General features: G+C 34.4%; 1 long non-coding RNA gene across 1 annotated transcript in view; it reads left to right on the top strand.

Annotated features, from left to right (window-relative positions):
• LOC125353772 overlaps positions 1-25,019 on the top strand; it is a 581,800-nt gene that overhangs the window by 390,088 nt on the left and 166,693 nt on the right. Inside the window, exon 6 of the long non-coding RNA XR_007211352.1 lies at positions 21,841-21,874. This is a non-coding gene — a long non-coding RNA (uncharacterized LOC125353772). The remainder of the gene's footprint in view (positions 1-21,840; positions 21,875-25,019) is intronic.

Genomic DNA, 25,019 nt, shown 5'->3' with positions numbered 1-25,019 from the left:
TCTCTTCTTTCTGTTTTAATTCTCTTCCATCTTTGTGCTTGCTTTGTCTTTGCATCAACATTACATAAAAATCATTTCAAGCTGGAGTTTTGGAATATATCTATAATCCTACCTATTCAGGATGTGGAAGCAGGAGAAACACAAGTTCAAAGCCAACAGGGCTAAGGTTGGGTATACCTCATGGAAACAATATAAAAATAAAAAGATGAGGAGTGTAGTTCTAATGGTAGAATGCTTTCATAGGAAGTGTGAAGTCCTGGGTTCAATCCTCAGTACTATAGAGAAAAGTGTAAATACCTCTGTTTCTAAAATAAATAGTGAAGAAATACAAGATTGATTATTAGATCAAGATGATAGTTTTCCTAATCAAATGTAATTAATATGTATAGGAAATTGTTTTAGGAAGTTTTCTTTGCCAAAAGATATTATCTATTTTATTGTAGTTGTAAGTTCAAATAAAAAAACAAGCATACACACAGATATATATATATATATATATATATATGTATGTACATACCTTGTTATCTTCAGAAGGTTGGCTCCTAGACCTTATACTCTGGACACCATATTCTATGACTTATGTAAAATGATATAATATTTACTTGTAATTATGTACATCTTTCCCCATTTTAAAGATCATCTCCAGATTATTTATAATATATAGTCAAATGCAAGTGCTATGTAAATAGCTGTCAGACTGAGTTGTTTGGAAAATAACTAATAGAAAAAATATATGCAGTCTGGATGAAATATTTACTTTTTCTGTTATCTTCTGCACATGGCTAGATGAATCTATGGAAGGTGCAGATACTGAGAGATGAAAATATTGATATTATACACACGTTATATTATAGAGTTGTACTATGATGGAATACTTACATATCCATACAGTGTAATATAGTCTCTTCTTACATTCCAAACCACTCTTAAGACTTTGTAAAGAATAATATTATTGTCATGATTCTGAAACTCAGGGAGTTGGACCAGGCTTGGCACATTTGATTTTTTTTCCTTCATCACAAGATGTCAGCTGCTCTAGTTCTTCTGGGATTCAGAGTTTTACTTGACAGAGTAAACATATTGGCTACTGTCCAGGGTACACTGATATTGCTCCATTAATCTTTCCATCTGTCCATGTTGTTTGTTTTTTTATTTTGCAGTACAGGGGTTTGGATTTGGGCTCACATTTGCTTGGCTCTATTCTACCCATTGAACCACATCAGCCCTTCTTTTACTAGTTATTTTGGAGACAGAGTTTCATGGACTTTCTGTATAGGCTGGCCTCGAAACTGGATCTTCAAATTTTATCCTCTGACGTAGCTAGGATTACAGATGTGAGCTAGGATATCTAGATCTCCATGTTATTTATCCTTATAAAGACTAATCCAAGCATCTGTGCTTGGGGTCTTACTTCAAAACAGAGATACATTCTTAAGAGGCTTTGTAATGCTTCAACTCAGAGTCATACAGTGATCTCTCTTCTGTATTCCATTAGTTGAAACAGTTGACAGACCCAGCACAGATTCAAATAGAAGGGAATGAGGATTTACTTCAGGAGAAAAAAAATATTTATGATTTTCTTGTATCTAATCCATCATAATACATATATGTGTATGTATTTTCTAAATATCTACTCTTTGCTGGCATATTGATATATACTTTTATATTGAGTTTTGTTTCTAGTGACTTTCTGTTTTTACTCAATTGTAATATTTTTCATTAGATTTTTTAAAATTATGTAGATAATTATACTTACATATGCTGTGAAACAACTCCCCTGATTTTTATCTTTGATTAATTGGTGATTAATCATCCTTTAACTTTCATTATTTTTCTCTATTGTATTAGTGGCATGTACCAAGGTCCTTCTTATTCTACTGTAATTAGGAGTTCCCATAAATTGTTACAGCCTCAGACATAGCATGTATGGTGACATCAATTTCTCCTGGCCTCTCATCCCAGAACACAAAGCTCAGTTCCTCTTCTACAGCATGCTGTAGCTATTCAGTACTCCTTTTTTTTTCCAGTAATGGACTTCTCTTTGACTGATAAGTCAACCCCTTCCAAATTTCCGTATTCTTGTCTTCTTCTTTGCAATAGTCTTGCTACCAACTTCTTCAGGAAACAGACACTGAGGTGTGCCCTCAGGGTCAGGAACTATGTAGGAAGAAAGAAAGAAAGAAAGAAAGAAAGAAAGAAAGAAAGAAAGAAAGAAAGAAAGAAAGAAAGAAAGAAAGAAAGAAAGAAAGAAAGAAAGAAAGAAAGAAAGAAAGATTCTAGGAGGAGGAGCAAAACCAGTGACAATGCAGTAGCAAAGTCCTCAACCCCTGCCAAAGAGACCCTGGAGCTAGAATGTCCCTTCCAGTGTAACAGATATTTGTGTCTTTGAATTAACCGTTCATTAGATGTGAACAGCCTTCAGAGAGGGAATATTCCCTTGGGGAAAAAAGTATGTCTCATTTCCTCAGGGAGATTCCTCGGGTAGTATTTGGCTAAGAAGCTTGGGTTGAAAATGTTTTACCTCCTGAGATAATGAGGTAAATGGTCCTGGGAATAAAGGAAGAGGAGAAGAAATGTTGGGGATTGGAGGACTACATCATTTACTACGTTAGGACCCATTCACAACTATGTCCGAACTTTTCTTCCTGTTCCTCTCTCTATGTATTCTTTATTTGTTTTATTTTTCTCTGTATACATCTACATCAAGCAGGATATTCTCTGCAATTTTCTGTTTCAAAAACATTGACTGTCTCCGCAATGGAATCCCATATTCTGTTCTAACTATACATTAAGCTTTTACTTAATTTATTTTTAATATATTTTAGGACTTTTATTTGATTATGCTTCATAGATTTCATTTGCTCTGATGAAATTATCCTTTTGTTATCTTGGACATTTTAATTACATTCAGTTTAAGTGCATTTCTAACCCTTCCACTCAAGTCTTATGCTATTTGGCTGCTTTCTCTTCAGTGTCATTTAACGTGGCAAGCATTAGTCAGCTCTTGCCCCGTAACATAGCATCCTAGATAGTATTGCTAGAATAGCAGGAAGTTATGTGTCCCCGTCCTAGAAAGTGAAGATCAATGTGCTTGTCTGCTTGGTTAAGTGGTATGTATGTGTGTCTCACTCTAGAGGGTTTTCAGAACTCTACTTCTTCCTGTATTCTCTTACTGTGAAAGAAAAAGGGCATTCTAATCTCACTTAAACCTAATTACTTCTGGGAGGCCCTACTTCTATTCATCATCAAACTCAGGGTGTGCCTTTCAATTTTAGAAGGATCCACTGGATATTGTGTGAAAAACTGCAAAAATAAAGAGAATATTTGTGTTGTATCCTAACAGACAGAAAGAGAAGGAACAGAATACCTAGCTCCGATAAGGGAAATCATAATGTCTATGTATCTTTGGGTTTGGCTCAGTTTACTTAGTATGATTTTTTTTCCAAGTCTTTCCATTTCCTTATGAAAGGGGCAGTGTCATTCTTTCTGATATAAATCCATTCTGTATATACACCACAATTTCTTGATCCATTGATCTACTGAGGGGCATCTGTGTTGGTTCCATATTTTAGCTGTGGTAAATAGTGCTGCAATGAACATGGTTGTGTTGGCAGTTTTAGTATGGTATTGTTTGTGATCTTTGAGTAAATGCCAAAAAGTGGGGTTGCTAGGTCATAAAGGAGCCTATGGGGGCTGGGGATATAGCCTAGTGGCAAGAGTGCCTGCCTCGGACACACGAGGCCCTAGGTTCGATTCCCCAGCACCACATATACAGAAAACGACCAGAAGCGGCGCTGTGGCTCAAGTGGCAGAGTGCTAGCCTTGAGCGGGAAGAAGCCAGGGACAGTGCTCAGGCCCTGAGTCCAAGGCCCAGGACTGGCAAAAAAAAAAATAAATAAATAAATAAATAAATAAAGGAGCCTATGTTTAGCCTTTTGAGGAACTTCCATATTGCTTCCCAGAGTGGTTGAACAAGTTTACACTCCCACCATCAGTGTAGTAGTGTTCCCTTTTCCCTCGATGGTAATAATTGGTATATGTCTAGGATAGTCCTAGCAGATGATTACAATAGATCAATAGCCATGTATATATCATCACATAAGATGAAGATAAGTAGAACAAACTCCAAGTTATGGAAACAACCAGTTTGTCACAGTTGTTGTCATTTCTAACACATTTTTTGAAATTTTATTTTCTTTTGATTATGTTCCCTATGGTTTAGCGCCTGTTGTCCCTGTATATGATTTTGGTACCCTGGGTTTTGTGTATAAGTTTTTGTGAATCAGGGAAGGGAAGGGGAACATTAAAATGGTGAGACAATGGACAAAGGGTGAACCAATGCAACAGCAATACTTACAAGACAATATGTTGTAAACTAACTGTACAACTCAGGGGAGATTGGGAAGGAGAGAAGATGGGGGAAAATAAAGGGGGTAACAAGTTGACCAAAAATGTACTCACTACCTTACATATATAACTGTAACCCCTCTGTATATTACCTTGACAATAAAAAAAATAAGGAAAAAGAAATCTAGATCTAAAGAAAGATTTCACAGACTGGAGGACGAGATTAAGATTTCTTCAGACTTTGAATGTCTCAGCCTAACTTTGAGTGTTCCCTTATATTGGGCTATACTCCAAAAGGAACCCAACAAAGGATGGCATGTTTTTTAGGTCCTCTTCTTCCAAAAGCAATTAGGAATAATTGGATTCTTTAAATACCGTTATTATTTAAGTCCTGTGAAGTTACCCACAGATCTATTTAGCTATTCCTCTGCTGATGTGGTTTGACATGTTTTGCTCTTTGCCTTATAAAGTTTTAGGCTTACCAATGTCTTTGGAATAAAACTATCTCTATAAATGTTGGGATAACTCCTGTATTGCACTTCTGAATCCAAATTTTAATAGAGTATAATTTTTGTCTCTTTAACTCCTTGACAGTGTAGAAAGCTCTGACAGCCTTTTCTGGTTGTGGCATCTCCCTGACATCACAGTGTCTACCTGGTGGCTGCTTACATAAAACATTAAATGGCCTGAAGGGAAAAGTGAGTGGTACATTGTGCATGAATTGTTGTTAATGTGATACATTTCTCTCCAGGAACTTAGCCTAAAAGTCCTAGCAAACTCAGAGCTTTTCAGAGCTTTAAATAAGTATTCTGTTGTATATAGTTTTATGTAGATTTCTGTACTAGTTCTAATCATGTGAAGAGACTTGGTTTTTTACAAGAAATAGAGATTGTTTCATTCTTGTTTTGATTATACCTGTAACCTCTCTTTACACACAAATATAATTGTTGTGAACCAAGAATCTGTAATCATACTTGTCTAAAAACTTAGCTGTGATTATGGAATAGCTGCTTACCTTCCTTGTGCCTCAGTTTCCACTTATGTCAAAGGAAAGTAATGATTGGGTTTCTATCTCAAATTTGTGAATTGGAGAATTGGAATGCATATAGTGTATTGTACAAATTCTATAATTCATGCTCAAGGAATGTTTACAGATATTGTCTTCAATTAGGCAGGCTCAATGTCTGTCCTTAAGTGTCAGAATCTGTCACTTCCATTGTGCTTTCTTCTCTTGTTTTTGTTGTGTTTTGATGTTGATATCTTGTGCAATTTTCTTGGAATTTATTCTTCCCATAGATCTACCAACATATTCTTTGGGGCCATATTCTGCTGTCTGAAACCTCTTAGGAAAAAGAAGTAATTCCCAAGTTCCTAACCTGTCACAAGGTGCTATATGGCAGAGCTTTTGGGTGGCCAGATCGAATCTTCTTAAGTACAATACATTTTAAATAAGAACACGATGATTCTTTTTCACAAGTATTTTTTTCTTTTGGTTACCATCATTTTCACCTTTGGCCAGTTCAATGATCAGGATAAAATGATGTGACAAAGCTTGTATGAAAAAGAACATTAAATCCCAAGTGGTGCATTGCTGAGCCAGAAGGCATGGGGTGTATTTCTGAGATCAGATTATCTTTTTCCCAGAACAAAGAATGAGAAAACATTTTTGTGGTATTTGAAATTGGTAGTTCCACAGTTAAGGCACACAATGACATTTCAAGTAATTCAAGTTTTAACCACTCATCTTCAGAAATATTTTATGGCTTATCCAGTCTTAGAGACTTTCTCTTTATTCCTAAAAAGAGGAAAGGGAAATAATTTAGGATTATAGATTTGATGTTTTATCATTAGTATTTTAATATCATCATAATGCTGTTTTCCTAATCAGATCCGATGGAATACTGAGAAACTTTTTTTATCAATAGATCTTATCTACCATGTAGGAATTTTTTAAAATAAAAATATGCTATAATATATGAAACAGGCCATGTGTCAGCCTATAAAAGTTAAGAATGGGACCCTTGAGCATCTTTAGGAACTGCATGGGCATCAAAAATTGAATATTTATAAACATACAATGTAAATTCTTTGAAGTGTCCTTTTTCCCTAAAATCAAGTGTCAACAAATAGCAGCCTTCTAAATACATGGACTGATACAGAGATGCCATAAAGCTTACACCATTCACAAAATATTGATATAAAATTTGAATAAATATTTTCTACTTCATGAACATATATACAAGAATATTTTATACATACAATTGTGTAAATACACAAATGAGATCTCTGTGGTTTGTTACCTTATTCTTCATTTGACATACTTCCTCATGAGACTCATTCAACAGCAAAGGTATTAACCTGTGCCATTATTTCAGTGACTATGTTGTGTAGTATCATCCCATACATGTAAAGCTGAATATTTTCTTAGTGTTCATTTGTGAGCATTTAGTTACTTCCAGTTGTCAGTAATGTAGTCAATCTTTCATTGAGCACCAGTAGAGGCACATATTATTTTGAGATAAATTGTCTAATTACATAAAATACAATAGTAGTGACAATGTGGAATAACTTAAGAACCATTGCCAAAAGGTAATACAAATAAAAGAATTGATTAAAAAAAAAAAAAAAACAGTTTGGAGAGATCGTACCCACTAAGGAACTCCAAGATAGGGAAAGAGATGGTTCCTCTTTTATGTACTGAGTGAAGTTATTTCTTTTTTCTGTCATATTTTTGCCTTTTGTTTATCCCCAGTTTTCACTGTATTTTGTTTTGGTACCCTGTGTCTTATATATACATTTATCTGACTTGGGAGAGTGGAGGGGAATCACAAAATGGTGAGACAAAGGACTAAGTGATACTCATAAGACACTATGTTAGAAATGAACTCCACATCTTGTGGGCGGGGGAGGGGGGAAGCTGAAAGGAGAGGGAAAATGGGAGAAAATGAGGGAAGAAGCAACATGGTTTGATAAGAAATGTATTCATTACCTTACTTATGTAACTGTTATTCCTCTGTACATCACCATTACAATAAAATTAAATTAAATTGAAAAATTGTTTTCTATTTTGAGCAATGAAGACATATTGTATATTAAAGTTTGCTAAGTATGTTTCTTTATATTACCTGTGGCTGATACCACTAGAAAACAAATTTCTATTTTATTTTTGATAAAAACAATATTCTTCTTTAGCTGTATATGCATCTGCGTGTACATATGTTTATAAATCTTTTACATGTACATACCATTATGTGTTTATATGTATATGTGATGAAGAGAACCTACCTATAGAATTAACAATGTTGGCCTCATCTAAATACACAACATGATTCTCTACAGTATCTTCACAAGTTTACTCTTATGGGCATTTTTTCACAAAATATTCTGACAATTCAAACCCTATTACTATTTCTTTCTGGAAAGTACTTTTCCTCCTCACCACATGATTTTTTGTTAAATAATCTTGCTTCTCAAACTAAAATCCTAATCAAATGACTTATCTTCTATCTTATCTCCATTGGAAATTTCCTATTGTTGGGGTTCAGCTTTGGCCTTGAGGGGGAAGGGCAGAGGAGAGCGCTCCCGAGATGCTGCCCTTCTCCCAGCCCTGGGGAAATGTGGAAGCAGGTCACAATTCTCTGGGTCCGGAACCAGAAGAACTGGCTTTGCAACCAGCCCCCCAACTTTCTCGCCAGCCCATGTGCTCCCCATTTTTGCGGGCTTTGCCCATGGGGTGGTGCTATGCAGGTGACGTTAGCTCATGAGGGGGTCTTACGACAAGCTCACCAGCCTATCGCCAGCTCCTGGTCTATCACCCCTTTTCTTGTCACCCCTACTATATCAACTGTTAGCCACTCCCTTATTAAATCAGATTTGCTCTTGAAGTGTCTCCGAGATCCATCTGCGCCTGGCTTCCTTGGTGGGTAAGGAGGGAGGAAAAAGGGGATCTCGTTCAGCCACGTGCACCTTAGGCTATCCCGTGTCCCTCGCTCCACCTTAGCCACCTGCTGGTCAGGTGCCCAGGGGAGAGGGTGGAAAGGGGAGCACTGATAAGGGAGTAAGCTTAGCATCCCGGCACCAGGGGAGGTAAATCTGGCCCGGCATCCTATAAAATTATTTTTTAACTCTATACCTACACCAGTCTGATTCCAACATACTTTCATTACTATCAATCAACTTACAAACATATTTGCTATCAGTCATCAAGAGCAAATCCATCTTTAAACTCTTAGTAAGTCCATATATGAGTACCCCAACTAACTTACGCTATGGACACTATAACACTTAAAGCCAGTATTATATGCATTATTCCCCAGGAAATCCTGTTGAAATTACTAACAGTAACACCCTTTAGTAGATAAGGAAACTGAGACACAAAATATGCATCATTCTAAAGTTAACTGATGTACAACTAGAAATGTTGGATGATAACCTAGGCTAATTAATTGCCATTATCCATATTAATGAATGTGGTGTATTGAATATAGACCTTCAATGAAGTGCTGTTAATGATTTTGGTTTAATGTACAAGAGCATCTTGAACTATTACACCACTTGTCAAGGTGTACCTGCTTCCTTTGATATTAATCTACACAAGGCAAATATCTGGGCAAGATTCATTTGTGGTAGAAGTTATAACTTTTGCATCAGGAGGGCTAGAAATTGCAATAGCTTTCCCAACTTCATTCCAAAATTTTTTATTGATCTTATCCATTGTGCACTCTACTATGCCAGCTATTGAGGGACAATAGGACAAATAGCTTTGTATTGAAGGACATTTGACAGAGAGGTTACAGTTTCATACGTTAGGCATTAGATACATTTCTTGTACTGTTTGAATTAGTTCCACAGAGCAAAACTAGGACAACATGGATTGAACTTGAAAGGATTACTCTCTTCAATAGATATAACAAGAAAATTTAGATGAGAAAGATACTTTAGATACATATGAATGATGAGTTGAGAAATATTTCTTGGAGGAAATGAAATTTCATGGAATTTTGATGTAAAGGAGAGAAAAACAAACATTTCAGAGGCCCTCCCTTGCACACACACACACACACACACACACACACACAAATCTGGTGATAGAGAGAGGACTTAGTGGATTATTTTTAACCAGTTGAAAACTGAGTTGAAGAATTTAAACTCCTTTTCTAATATGAAATAATCTCACAGAATACTTGACAAATATGAATATGTTCAGAGTTCTTTTTATATGATATTTTACATTTAACCTGAAACAAGATTTGGAGAGGGGGCAAGCTGGACCTGTTACTTCCATTTAATGAACTAGTGAAGGTGAAGAAAATAAGTGAACTGTATATTCAGCTCATTTTTCAAAATAAGGTAACATACTACAGAGCAATGTAAATATTTATCACCTTGAAATTATTTCATATACTTTAAATCTAGTAGTATATTTGCCCAACTTTCTCTTAGAATTCAGTTTATTTTCCATTTTTTTTCAAATTTTTATTATCAAACTGATGTACAGAGAGGTTACAGTTTCATACGTTAGACATTGGATACATTTCTTGTACTGTTTGTTACCTTGTCCCTCATACCCCCCTCCTCCCCCTTTCCCTTTCCCCCCCTGAGGTGTTCAGTTCATTTTATGAAGTATCTAAGTATACATCAGTGTGGTAGCTAATTACAAAGTATGAACTGGAATTTGCTATGATTTGAGCCACCAAAGCTAAGTTATTTCATCCTTAACAAGAAGAGCTTGCAAATGCCCAGGTTACAGATATCCAAAATAAATCTGTTTGTGGTAGAACAAATCGCTGAGTCTTTTACTGCAATCTGCTCTTTCCATGTAATATTGGGATTGATTTTAACATAATGGAAATTATTGATGTTTATAGAATGAATCTATAGCAATTTGAATTTATTTTACCCTAGACTATAAGATTAAAACTCCAATATTTCCAGGAAGATTAACATTCCATTTAAATTTTTATCTATGACAGCTTTTTTCCAGATGCTATCAAAGTAACACAAAATCTGTTTCTGTAAACATCCATTTTATAGTTGCAGTAAAATTTAAACACAGTTACCTCAAGTTCCTTCCAATGTATTGGCTTTGCTATTCCAAAATCAAGGATTCTTTTTGGGAAGTGTATATACAGGTTTGTTTTTTCTTTGATTTGTTTTGCTTATTTATTTTACTTGACAGGCCTCTGACATTAGTAGAAATGCAAATTAATTCCCCAAAGAAGGGAATACACAGAAATATTAATGGGATGCAGAAAAAAACGCTTATCTTTGAGAACACTGTGATTGTGTCGGGGAAAAGTCACACCAGCATTTGATGTTTTCTTAGAGAGCATATAAAATTTGTGGCACAAAAGGTATGATGAAAGGGGACAAGATTTGAACCCAAACATGAACACTTAATGGCTTTAATTCTTCGACACAAATGTAACTTTGGCAAAGCCATGGGACTAACCAGTATCTGAGTCTGTATCCCACGGAATAATAATGGGTTGAATGAATTTAATCAATAAGAATTCCAGGGAGAAGGCACAGTATGTAGATTCTTGAAGAGAAAGTAACAAGTGTTTGCGAAATACAGAATAGTGCAAGGCACAGCATGTAGATTCTTGAAGAGAACGGAACAAGTGTTGGAGAAATACTGAATAATGAAAGCAGTGAGGTTAGAGAAGTAACCAGAAGCCAATGATTTTCTCTTAAAAGCTGAACAAAGAAGTTTGGCTTGATCCTAATGGCAATGATGTTTTCTGTTTGTAGTATTATCACTTTGTGCATTTTATTTGTATAGCTGGTTTGAGTTCATCATTGAAACATTGCTAAGAGAAAATACGTGAGGATCAAATGGGCTAATAGACTCATTGAATAGCACAGCTATTAGGAAATCTTGGATTTAAATCGTCTTCTACCTGACTCAAGGATGAAGACATTTGCTCCCAACAAGACATTGACAGACTCCAAACCCAAGAGTGGCATGGTCTAGTCTTCATTTTAGAGCAAATCCTCTGGATCTCAGACAGGAGAGCTAGTCTGGAGAACTGGAGACAGAAAACCTACATGAGATATTGACCCAGCCACCTAGAAATGCGAAGGTATAGGCTGAAAGAAGTTTTGAGTCAGATTGCAACCAAGACATACTTGAAAAACAGAGCCAATAGTACATAGAAATTTATGAGATCTACGAATGGTAACAAGAAAGAGCACCAGCACCCCCACTTTGAAAGTCTTCTTTTACTTTTTTTTCCAGTGTTTGTGAGACTTTCCCCTTCTTCCTCTTTTGGGAACCGTGCAACTTTGAACCTATTTCCTAAAGAGCACATTGAGAACTACCTCTGACTTTTTTCACTTCATATATCACAGGATAAGTATTATGTTTTACTAAGCCTTAAAGCATAGTCATATAGATTCTTACAAAGAGTTGGTGCTAAATAAATATCTGTTATATCTGATTAAGTAAGCACTTAGATGCTTTTCAAGAAATAGAGAAAAATCAACTTACTTAACAAATATTGTAGTTTTTGCCTCTTAAACTACTCCATCAAGAAATAAATCACTTTACTAAGAAAGCCTTTTTTATTCATCTATTTATTTTTATTTCTTGAGACAGAGTCTAGCCTAAACTAGTCTTTCACTCATGATCATTGTGCCTCAGGCTTTCCAAATACTGGTCTTTTAAGTTTTTTATGCCATCTAAAGGAACTTGGTGATTCACAATCCCTGTTTATCTCATTTTTCAACAGAACACAAGTGGCTACATAGTTTGCATATGATAGTTCAAGTTGAAAATGTACTTTGCTAAAATATGACTAAGAATTTCACGATGGGAACTATAAAGCTAAGGCATGCTAAGACCCATGCTAAAAGCAGGACCCTGTACATGTCAGAATCCCATGATACTATATTTGAAGTGAACCTTTAAATTTTCCCATGGTATTTTCTCCTTATAATTTTCTCCCTTCCCATTAATCTCCATGATTAGAAGGATCATTTCTGTCTTACTTCCCATGCCTCAAAACAAGATTTATTGACAAATGATAGTCCCCTAAGAAGTGATCCTGGAATAAAAGAATAATTTAAAGAAGGAATTCCACATTTTGAAACTTTTAAGAGTAGTTATCATGATAAAACATTTTCCTCCTAATTTAACAATGATTCTAACATCCATCCCACAAGATATCCAAGTATTGATTGTTGTGATGGATTTTTTTTTAATCTTAATTAAAAGATAAACATGTGTCATCTTGGGTGGCCTATTTACCTGGAACTGAATGTATGAGAGAGACCAACTAAAGCCAGTCCATCTGTAAATGTATTTGAGATGCAAAGGCAACAATTTTAAGAATATTTCCACACATGCTAGTCAATCTGTACCAATTTTGTGACGTCAAGACCTTGATTCTTCATTCCTGCCAATCTTTGCTTCTTTCAAAAGCATTAAATTAACTTTTATGAAGGAAAAGAAAGAACCTAACTGAAGGCAAGGAGCGGTTAATTTAAGCTATTGTTTCTGTGACACTGCACTGCTTCACAAAGTGTAATGACTTCATCAGATAGAATTCAAAACTTTACTGAAAAAGAATTATGGCCTTTCAGCAGTCAGAAATACCTTTTGAGATGTAAGTGAAAAGATAATTGAAGAGTTTCGATTGTCCTTTGCAAGGATGTGGGGGAAGACAGTATGAATCCAATCAAACTTGTTTTAAATAATAGGAGGTGAATTCTCAATAGGACTCTACAGTACACATTTCAAAGAGAGGAGGGATTTTTATCACAAGGAAGAATGTACTCTTTCCTTGAAATTTCTCTTTTTTAAATGTTTTTTACAAATGCATATTTGTCTCTGAAGTTGAAAATCATACCACTATTACCTTTAATGGACAAGCTCAGTGAATATACTGTTTTCGTTAATTAAATGATTGTCATATGCCCAAACAATGTGCTTACTATATTTAAAATGTCATCTAATTCCTCAGAACCAGATATCACCCTCTTCCACTTAACAGATGAAGAGAGCATCCCAGTGTCTCTGGCTCACACCAGTAATCCTAGCCATTCAAGAGGCTGAGATTTACACGTCCAAAACCAGCCCAGACAGAAATGTTCTCTAGACTGTGTCTCCAATTAGACAGCCAAAACCACAAAGATTGAAGTTGTAGAATACAGCCTATTAAACCATCTGAGAAAGCATGACTGAGTTCAAACCCTAGTACTATAAAAAATAAAGTGCCTAAAAAATCTAATATATAAACCAGTCAAAGTCATAATGTTAAAAAGGAAAGAAAAGTTTAAAACCACCATTCATTTTCTAAGAATTTATATCTGGAATAATTTCTAGTTTTGTTTTTTTTAAGTGGTGCTAAATAAGCCTTTAATAACTAAAATCTGACAATATAATCCATTATAATAACATTCCATGTAATTTTATTTGTGAAAAAATCCATTTTTCATAGTAGTATATTAAGCGGACAAACATTAACATGAGATGCTCCTCAGTATTTTTTAGTTGTTTGCTAAAAATGACCCACCTTGTTACAAATGACTATATGGAATTAGTAACTGTAAATTGAAATGGAGTATTTAATACATTTGTTATAACTTAAAGTTCATGCTAAGTCACACTACCAAGGTATATCCCTCAATTGATCTGGTCCTCTGCAAAGGAGACATATCTTCACAAGGGTAGAGAGTTGTGTGAATGAAGGTATTTGGGGTAGAAGTGTTGTAATTCACAGTGACTCTATCAACATAATGGCCTTTATCCACATGGCCTAAGACTGGGAAAGCAGCTGAGGAAAATGAGAAACGAAAACGACACTGGAAAGAGTAGATAGAAATAATAATTGAGATAGGAAGTTAAGATTTGTAAGTGTTGTGTGCTGGAAGACAGAGCATGAGCACTATGGGAAGTAAAGATTAGCCATCTCCAGAGAAATTTCAGCCATAATTACAAACATGTCTAGGTGTCTGAAAAGATAAGTGGTTTCATGAGATCTGGCGAAGTCACTGGCTCATTGTAAATTCGGAATTTTATTTCTTTGAACACAGGACCTTTTCCAAAGTGGAGGGGGACCCTTACATTTAATTACCCAGTGGGTCTCTTTGTGCATAGTGTTGAAATCATTGATGCTGCCATGAATTACAGAGTGAATTTTGAATAGTAAGGGAACCTGTCATTGTGGCACATAGATACTCTCATCTCTACCTCTGGAGTTAATGGAGGCTACCTGTTAAATCCTCTTCTTTATAGAAGACAGATGGCAAATACCCCCTTGCAACTTGGCAACATTGAAAATTTAGCTCTTATTTTTTAAATGTTAGCCAAAGGCCATTTCCATTTGAGGTTAAGTCATTTCAGCAATGCGTCTGTACCACATAGCATTGTCCTATAAACTACCATCTCTGAGATTAAAAAACAACAAAAAAAGAGCAATTTGGCTGGTATTGTATACAAAGCTCTGGATAATAAGTATGGTATTCATAGACATTATTTCTATATGAATCCATAGAATTCTTAAGAAACTAATACAGCTTCCCCCCTAAGCTTTGCTTTCTATTTGGAATTTGGTTGATAATGTTAGAAAGTATAATCCTGACAGGCAAAAGTCTTTGTTCTTGTTCCCTGCCTTGATTATCATGAAAAGGACAGGCAACGGCCATGCATCCTCAGGGAATTTATTGTGCATCCTAATGTATTACTAGAAATTGAAAAGCAACATAAGTATGTCCCTGTCTTGAGTTTAATATTTAATCCATTTCATGTCTATTTTGATGGAAACAAGTCTACGGTTCATTTGTTTTTCAGGTTAATGGCATATTTATTTTTATAGTCTTACACACACACACACACAGACACTCACAAAGAGGTTTTTGCAGCTGTGCTGCTATAAAAGTAAACATATGTATTTGGCCTACTTTTTACATCATGAATGCTTGCACGCACTCACTTCTAAGCTCCAATATAGGTCACTGAACATCGTTCAGTCAGTTTATCACAACATCTCCTGCTCACTGTGGCTTTTGAGTTCTGCTGAGCTTCTTGTATGTAAGTTCTCATACGTGTTCAAAGGTAAGCAATCACATCAAAGTGTCTGCACTCGGGGGTACTCACAGTTTTAATACATAATGTGATATCTTTCTTCAAGCCTAAAGAACATGTCTAAATAATATAAAATGAAAATGCAACTTCATATAGCCAGAATCACTGTTGTTTGAAGTTGTCTTTCTTCTTACATCTCTCCATTTCAACCAAAATGCCTTCATCTTTTACCCCCAAAATTCCAATCAGATTCTGACTACTCAATATTTTGTTTTATATGTTTCACAAGGGTCACATGTATACATTTCTTCCCAGGATACAAAGCTGTGTCATTAGAGGGTTGTCTCTGTGGAGAAATGGAGACCTGAGAAGGATCTAACTTAAGCTAGACATAGGAAATCAAAAAATTGCATAGCAAGGACACAAATCATCTTCCTTTTGGTAGTGTATGTTTATAAGTATGTTATCATGTTGTGCATTTCCATTGACTTCCAAGCTCAAATAACAGAACTTTTTAAAATATAATTTCTGTTTGTGATTTATAGCAAAGCTATGTGCTGATGAACACCTGTTACTGAAATACAATATGAGCTGAATGCATAATATGATGTATTGATTTGTGCCAGTAATCTCTGGTCAAAATGCCTACTTCATTTATCTAAACAACCGATGCTGCCTGTAAAGAAATCAAGCATTTATTGATTTTGTATAAGTCATTATACAAATAACTTGTTATTTAACAACTTTTATTTTGTCCTCTTACAAGTAAACTTGCATTGCATTATATTTCTGTTATTCCAAAATTTTTAAATACAATATTTGGAACCTATATTGGATATTAAGTTTTGTCTTCTTTAATTATACTTTATATTGTGAAAAATATTTGAAATTTTATGACCAGTATATTTGGACTGCGAGTTTATTTGTGAATAAAATATTGTAGATCCAGTCATCTAGTGAACTTAAAACTAAAGTGCCTCCCTAATATTGTATGAAGATTTTAAAGTTGTCAATAATGATTTTCTATTATTTTTTGGAATGTAGACTTTTCTGCTCCGTGTAGTTTCTGGTTCTCTGCTGTAAAGTGTTTTTGTACTCTCAAGGCCTACACTTTTTTTTTATTGTGAGTTCATTTTAGCTAAGAGTTTTTGTTTTCTTTTTCTGTAAAAGTTTTGTGTTAGGATCTTGGGATTAATCATAATTGAACTCAGGCTCTCTTTACTGTCTCTGAAATACTTTGCTCAAAGCTGGTGTCCTACCACTTGAGCCATACCTCCCAATTCTAGCTATTTTGTAGTTAATTGGAGATAAGAGACCCAGGGACTTTCCTGCCCAGGTTGGCTTTGAACCACGATCTTCAGATCTTAACCTCCTGAGTAGGTAGAATTTTAGGCACAAACCACCGGTGTCTGATTTCTTGGGATTCTTTTTACATTTGCTTCTATAAGTCACCATATAAGTTACTGATTTTGAAATGGTTTGATGTGAATTTTCTGCTTTATAAAAGTTATATTTAATTAAATATTGCTTCATATTTGAAGTGGTGAACTTCCATATGAAGACAAATAGGTATAGTCCAAGCAAAATTTTGAAAAAACTTGAAATAAAACAGAAGATTAAATACATTTTAAAATATGGCTTCAATTCAGTATTATACATGTCCAATAATAAAGATAATTTAAAAATGCAATTAGATATTATTAAATATGTGAAACATGTGACAGGTATATTGAATATCACCTAAGGTAAAATAGTCTTTACCTGGCTTAATATAGGTTTGTGAATAATATACAGAGGTGAGTCCAATTCATATGTAGTTAACTGTATAAAAATCAGAAAACAGCCAGGTGGTGATGGCTCACACCTGTAACTCTACCTATTTGGGGCTTGAGAAAATGAGAATGGCACCTGAAAGCTAGCTAGGGCATGAAAGTCCCTAAGTTTAGATAGACTCTAACAACCAAAATTCCCTAAGTATAGCTGAGATTCAAGTGATAGAGCACTCCATAGAGGGAAAAAAAAGCTGAGAAATACCACACAGACCCTGACTTCAAGCCTGAGGAACACACACACACACACACACACACACACACACACACACACAAACACACACACACATACACACACAAAACCAACAATATGAGGGTGATACTTGTCTGTCTTTGTCAAACTGAAATATTCTGGAAGAGAGAAAAATGTATTACAGAAAAAAGTACAATTGTGCCTAAGTTTAGGCCAAAGGACAGCTCCTATTTCCTTGATCAATATTTATTTAAAACTCGTTAATATATTTCACAATGTATAGAGTGATCACCAAAAGTTCATAACATGTAGGAAAAAAGCAGTAAAATTGGAGAATTTCTATTACTTACAAAAGAAATACTTAAAAACAGAATGTCAAGGGAAAAGTTATATGAGGACTTATTTCCTGACAAGCCACGTAATGGATGTTTTATATTCATTATTGTCTTTAATATTTATAATGATCCTTTTTTTAAAGATAAGAATACCATTTAAACTCAAAAACTTGTAGATAATAATGTTTATTTTCACAATAGATTCTGTTTAGAACTTCAAATCCTGTTTTTGTACTGTAATTCCTCTTAATATAATATCAGGTTCTTGTACATTTTATTACATCATATACTAAGACAAACACAAACTGGTGCAATTTTTTTCTTTGCTTAATTGAAAAGAATGGCCACATTGAGAGTGATTTTAAGTTGTGATACTTTATTGTAATGTGCTAATACTCTGAACAAACAATAATTCTGGTATGAATCTCAATAAGAACACATTGTATACATAACACAGATATTGAAAATTATAGATAAGACTCTATGGATTGGGAAAAATTGTTTGCCATTCTTGTGATTTTTCTTAAACGATTCTTGGTTAATGTTATTTTATTTGTTTTAATTATCACTAGCTTCATAGAATATAGTTCCTACCTGCTAAAATTTTTTAAGAAAAGAATATTCAAGTCCTACAAGTAGTCATTTCTCCTAAATGTCAGAATGTTTAAAACCATGAACAAAATATAAGAAACATGAGTAAGGATTCAGTCAGTAGCACACTGATCCCATTTTTCTTTCTAGTGCTAAGATTATTCTTATGCTGTTTATTCATATAAGTAGGAATTCTGAATCTCAAAATTGATGAATTAGCCCAAACTCTATGTGGCTCATAACTAGGTAGAATGCTACCCTGTGTTACAATGTCAAGGAGAAATAAATATACTTTTTCTAGTGCTTTATTTACCCAATAAATTCTCATACCTGACCCTTTTTTCTAAATAAAACTTATGGTGGAAGGAGTGTGTGAAAAAAAGAACCCATGTCAGATATCACTTTTCAAGATGACTTTGTCACCACTCATTCTCTCCCATAATCTTTATTTTTCAGGTGTGCAATTCAGACTCCTCTTTCATGGTCTCACACATTTGTTTTAATCCCTTTACCTCGCGTTATGGTACAGGAAACTCAACAAAGTATTCAATTCTTTTCCTTATCTTATCATTTTAGAATTGTGGGGGGAAAAAAGACTGTCATGGGAAAAATATATGGATATAGTTAAAGAAGTGTCTAGAAAAATGTTTCATTTTTCCTAAAGGCTCATTGTTTTGTTGTTTATTCATTTGTTTGTTTTAGTGCTGGTCCTGGAGCTTGAACTCAGGGTTGTGGGTGCTATCCCTGAGCTTTTTTGCAAGGCTACTTACTGTTCTACCACTTGAGCCACACTCCACCTCAGGCTATTTTGGTAGTTAATTGGAGAGAGATATTTCTTGGGCTTTTCAACCTGGGCTGGCTTGGAACCTCCTGATTGGTGAGGATTATAGGCATGGGTCATTTGCACCTGACTGACTCATATTTTTATCCACAAATTTCTCCCACCCACCCCCATTCACTTTCTTCAAATTATTCAGTTAATTACATTGAACCACAGTCAAGTGCTCACTTCAAGTTTAATATTCTAAGGCTTCTAATTGGAACTGAAAGAAAAAAAAGTAAAACAAAATAAAAAGACAAATTTCAGCTATTCCTACCTTCAGATTAAAGGATTGGTCTAAAGGATAATTGGTCATGATCTTTTTTTAGTAGTAATTTTCAGGGGGATGATTTTAATGTGCTTTGGAAGTGTATGAACATTCTCCTTGAAGTCTTGTTTTAGCTATTCAATTATTTCTATATATTTTCTACCTCTAGCAAGAGTACAAAGGTAAATGATACATTAGCCTTCAAAATTCCAAACAAAAAATGTCCGAAAAATCCTTTTTAATGTATGAGAAAAATATTTCCAAAATTAAGTGGAAATGTTGCTAACTGTTGAGGGCAAATCATATTAAATACTGAGAAACTAAACAAAGCTATAGTACTTAAAATGAGTTAGTAAATTATAAATTATCATAAAAAGAGGAGCATCCCACAAGCATTCAGGGTTTGAAGAAAAGTTGTAGATACAAGCAGTAATAAAAATGAGGAAAGCACATTTTTAAAAACTATTTGAACAACATAAACACTCAATTTTGTTCCAAAGATAATGTTTTCTAGAGAGCATATTTTATTTACAGCTTTATTTTGCTTTAACAAAGCACAATCTAATGGTGCAGAAACCCAAGCTTTAAATTTGCTAAGGCACAAATCCTAAAATTTTCCATTTTATTAATTGAAATTGAAGCATATCTAGCCAGGCTTATGTTATAAAGCATACTCAGAAAGATACACTGGCTATGAAATTTCTCTCAAGTGACATCTATTTACCAATTCTTATTTTATTTAGGATTAAAGGGATTGTAATGATTTCTTTATTTATATAAACAACAACATTTTCTGCTATTGTCAAATATGTATTGTAGCTTTGCATGCAACCTCTGTGATGATCGAACAATAGAGGGACAGAGACCAAGCCACTAAAATTTCCCATGTTTCTTTATAACTTGGTATGTGTGTGTGGGGGGGGGGTGTTATCAAAGAAAGTAAACAGAATGAGATTAAGCTGTAGCTATATTGTGAATTTGATAAAACACCCTTTCCTCAAATACATAATTCAGAGAAAAACTATATGATATCTTTTTTTTCTTATTAAAGAAGTAGTTGTGGGTTTGGGATTTTGGAAGGAATTGAGAGGAGATGAAAGTAAATGGTTGCTCTAAGAAGTGCTCATTGCCTGGAATAATAAAGAACTGGATGTGATTGACAAATCATGAGTGGAACTGGTATGTGATAATGGATCAAAAAATAATGAAGGAAGAAAAACAATTTTATGAAAACCAAACCTCATACCAGTTAATTTTATTCATCAGGACACTTGTCTTACAATGTGATATAACCCAGAGAACTAGTAAACACTAAATACAATTTTCTTATCTTGCTAAACCCCATTTAACTGGATTGCAATTTGTCTTTAGTTTCCAGTCACAATATTGTAACTCACCAGGCTCTGGTCTAAGTGTTCCAGTGTTTACTACTGAGATATCCTCTAATTCCCACATCCCAAATTTATTTACTGCCAGTCTGAATTCCTTCACAAAACTACAGATCTATTCACTTAACTTCTTCCTTGATAATATAGAAAAAAATAGAACCAACCCAGCTGGCAAGCACATGTTATGCCTATGTTTCTTCTGTTGCCAGTCTTGTCCATCTCAGTGAATACTGCTGAAAATTCACTCAGTTCCTATGATCCCAAACTATCAACCTTTTTTTTTTTAACTTTCTTAGCTCACTAAGCATGTTTAATGCTTCAGCTTGTCCTGGTTATTCTACTACTAAAATATAACACAGAATTATCCAGTTTTCTCCATTGCCATCTATACATTGGTTTACATTATATTTTGTTTTTTGATCATAACTGTCACTCTACCACTTGAGCCACATCTTCACTCATGTTTTTTTGCTGGACAATTAGAGATAAAAGGTTCAAGGATTCGTCTACCTTGGCTGGCTCTGAATTGTGACCTTATTGGTCCCAGCTTTCTGAATAGCAAAGATTTTAAGCCTGAAACAATAGTGCCTGGGCTTTATCTGTAATTCATCTTACAAAATTAAAATAGGAAAAACAGACTAAAACCCATGTATGCTCTATGAACTACTTTGCATCTTCAAAATGAACAATAGAGAATCTTAAGCTCAGGATGGTTGAATATATGGCACATCACCAGAGTGTCATATTAGGGCATTTCAAAACTGTGTTCATGCCTGCACTGAAACTCTTCCACAGATGACTCTGTAGTTCTGCTTTAAACATGCATATCAGGAAAAAAAAACTATTCATTATAAACAGTACACATGTCAAGTATACCTATATTTTAAAGATTATGCAATGATACCTTAAGTAAATGAGATCAGAGAACATACCTTATTTAATGGTTTAATTACAATCCTATAGATATATTTGAAATATGTGTTTGAAAACTTCTTACAGCTTCTTTGATCACCATATCTAAATACTTTTTGTTGTTTCAGATGATGGTGCCTGTCCATTAAATGAGAAACTGCAGTAAGTGCTTATTGTTTCCTCAAAACTATGTGTGATGCTTTTCTTTTCTGTGATTTACAAGTATCTCTTTTCCCTACATAAATCTGGGCTAAGTATGCTGAATGTTATTTACCAACCCAATATAGACATTTTACATGTTTTATGACACTTTTTTCCAGTTAAATCTAAGAATTTAGTTTTCAACTTGATTTTGTCAATATGGATTTTTGTTTTCACAGGTATTTCAAACACTTCCTTTGCAAACAAATTTTTTTCAATCATTTAGGAAAATAATATCAAATAATATCCTGTCAATGAGTTTAGGTAGCTACAGTGTTTATATTGATTCCAAAACACTCATCCATTACAGACATATTTTTTTTGTTTTCGCTATTAACCTTACAAGAGAAAGAAGAAAAGGAATTTACATGTTTTAATTTACATTATTGTCTTACACTACTATCATTATCATCAAAAGGTAACATATGTTGGCTCAGTTCTTATCAGACTAATTCACCTCTGGAGAAGTTGTAATCCTTCTATGGTATCTTAGAAAACCCAGCACACTTTTCAAAATACTGGCAAACTGGCATTTTCAAAGATACTCTTTGAATTGCCAAACATATGAACAGAGTACTTTACATATGGCTTTTTGAGACTTTACTAATTTACAGTAGATTGAAAAGCAGGGTTGTATTTTTTTTTTTCCATAGTCGATTACAAACAGACAATTGTTAAATAAAAGTACTTCCCTTCCCTCAGGTTAGACTGTTTGGTAAAATAAGAGATGCCAGTATTGGTGCTGGTTGGAAGGGAGACAAGAAGACTGGAGATGAAAGGAATATTTACACAAATTCTGGATAAGGAAAAAAGAGTAGAAAGCTGGGTGATGTATGGTATATAACACTGAAAATGTCCAAGCAAAAAAAAAAAATAGAGCACAAATGCTCTTTAAACCATAATATAATCTACTTATGAATTACCTGATCTGTTTTATTAAAAAAGTAATGACACCTCTTGTAAAGTAGCTGTGAGGTAAGGATAAAGAATCTCAATTTCTGTGAACTTTCAAGTGATGTCAAAGCTATTGGCCTGAGAACTGCACTGTGGATAGAAAGGCATAAGTCATTCTCTCCCTGTACCTCCTCTCCAAGACACTGTAGTCACAACATTAATTTTCAAGTACTTGATGTGGATTAGGTTTTAGATAATTATTTTTTTTACCATGCAAAGAGTAACCTTAGACTAAAGTAAAAATGCCCAGGTTTTTTTGAGAAACCATGCAGGAAATGATCTAGTTGGTTGACAGCTACCCTGTTTTGCCTCCTTCTTTCATTACTTGGTGAATCTAGGATATACTGTAAGTACTCAAAAAGAAAAACAAATAAACACAGTTAAACTCATTGCTTCTAATAATTTTCAAGAGAACAAGATATAAGATTTTACTTGAAAGTTTATATTTCTAATACTATATTTTCAAGGAGAATCATATCACCATCTTGTAAGAGTGCACAAATCAACAGGGGTGATCATAGGACCATATGGTACTTTTTAAGTATACATTAGTTTTTTGTTATACTTTATTTTATTAATTATTTATTGTCAAAGTGATGTACAGAGAAATTACAGTTTCATATGTAAGGCAATCTTATCAAACTTGTTACCTCCTCCTTCATCTTTCTCCCTTCTTCCCTGGGTATTGTATCTATGTTTATTGGAACTAAGGAAGGGAAGGGGAACATCAAAATGGAGAGACAAAGGGTAAAAGGTGAACCAATGCAACAGCAATGCCTACAAAACTTATATAACATTAATCTTTTTTCTAATGTTTGAAATTACTTGACTTTTGCTCATAAAATGCTTTGGGTTTTGTATTGCATTCCTGTAAATATTAATGTTGTGAAGGTGAAGTGTTCATGTTATTCAGACTTCGAGAGGATTTATGAGGAAAGGAAGATTGGTTCTAAAGTAGGCAAGGTGGATCAGGAACCGTACATTGTAGAGCCAACAGGTTATATCTACTTGGACAAGGAAATCGGAAATACTTTCTGACTGTGCATTGTAATAGGAGACTGAAGGCCATTGGAACACATTTCCAAAATCAGTCAAGATTTTTGCTAAACATTGTACTTTCTAACGTGTTTCTTAAACAAGATTTCATATCAGGATCGCTTGCAGAACTGAAAAAACTGTAACAATCTTATAGCACATAGAGAAATTAACTGGCTCTGAAAGTGAGATCTGGTCTCCAAGTTGAAGATTTCAGCCTCTTTATGATGCATGTAGGAAGCACTGCCTTAGGCTGGCTCACGAGTTCCCACTCTTCAGATAAATTCTCCTGTCATGTTGTTGCTGCTCTGCAGACCATACTTTAGAGCACCAAGGTCCTACCAACATTCATGAGTTTCTCCTCATGTTCTTCCACAATCAGCATCACAGGGGAGTAGTCACTGTCTTCTATAAAAGATGAAAAGAAGAAAATCAGAACGATAGAAAAATATTTAAATGTACATGGTAGAACACTGGGGTAAAACTAGGAACTGTATAAATGATTGGATTCATAGAGCAAGGGAAACTTTCCTATGGCAAAAAATATTCACCTAATAGTATCATAGAATAACTGAACCTGCATTATTGATATTTATTTGGTTTCACTGTACTTAAAACAACTGTAAAACTATAATTTCTTCAGTATAGTGGTTATACTGTGAAAAGAAAATGGACTGCATGGAGTATCAGAGATTTGAATTTCCAACTGTCATCTAGATCATACTGATAAAGAATGGAGTTGGGAAGCTAGTGTTTTAGAACATACACAACCATTCTTTGGCATGAAAAAAATTCTCTCTTTTTAAAATAATATTTTAGTGACCATTATATTGCAATATAACAAGCTATCACCACCATCACCATCAATAATAATGATGATGATGATGATGATGATGATGATGATGATGATGATAATGGGTACAATGTACTTTTTATTTTCTAGGCACTGTTCTGAAAGTTCTGTGTGTACTAGAACAATCTTAGATAACTGGAACTATTATTATCCTTTAGACATATAAAGAAACTATGGCAGAAAACTATTGACCTGATCCAACACACATAGCTGGTAATAGTAGAATTACATTTTATATTCCTGTGTTTAGACTGTATATTCCTG

This window comes from Perognathus longimembris, chromosome 1 (assembly GCF_023159225.1).
Source record: "Perognathus longimembris pacificus isolate PPM17 chromosome 1, ASM2315922v1, whole genome shotgun sequence".
NCBI lineage: Eukaryota > Metazoa > Chordata > Mammalia > Rodentia > Heteromyidae > Perognathus > Perognathus longimembris.
The sequence above is the reverse complement of the archived record's forward strand: the minus strand, read 5'-3'. Positions and strand labels throughout refer to the sequence as shown.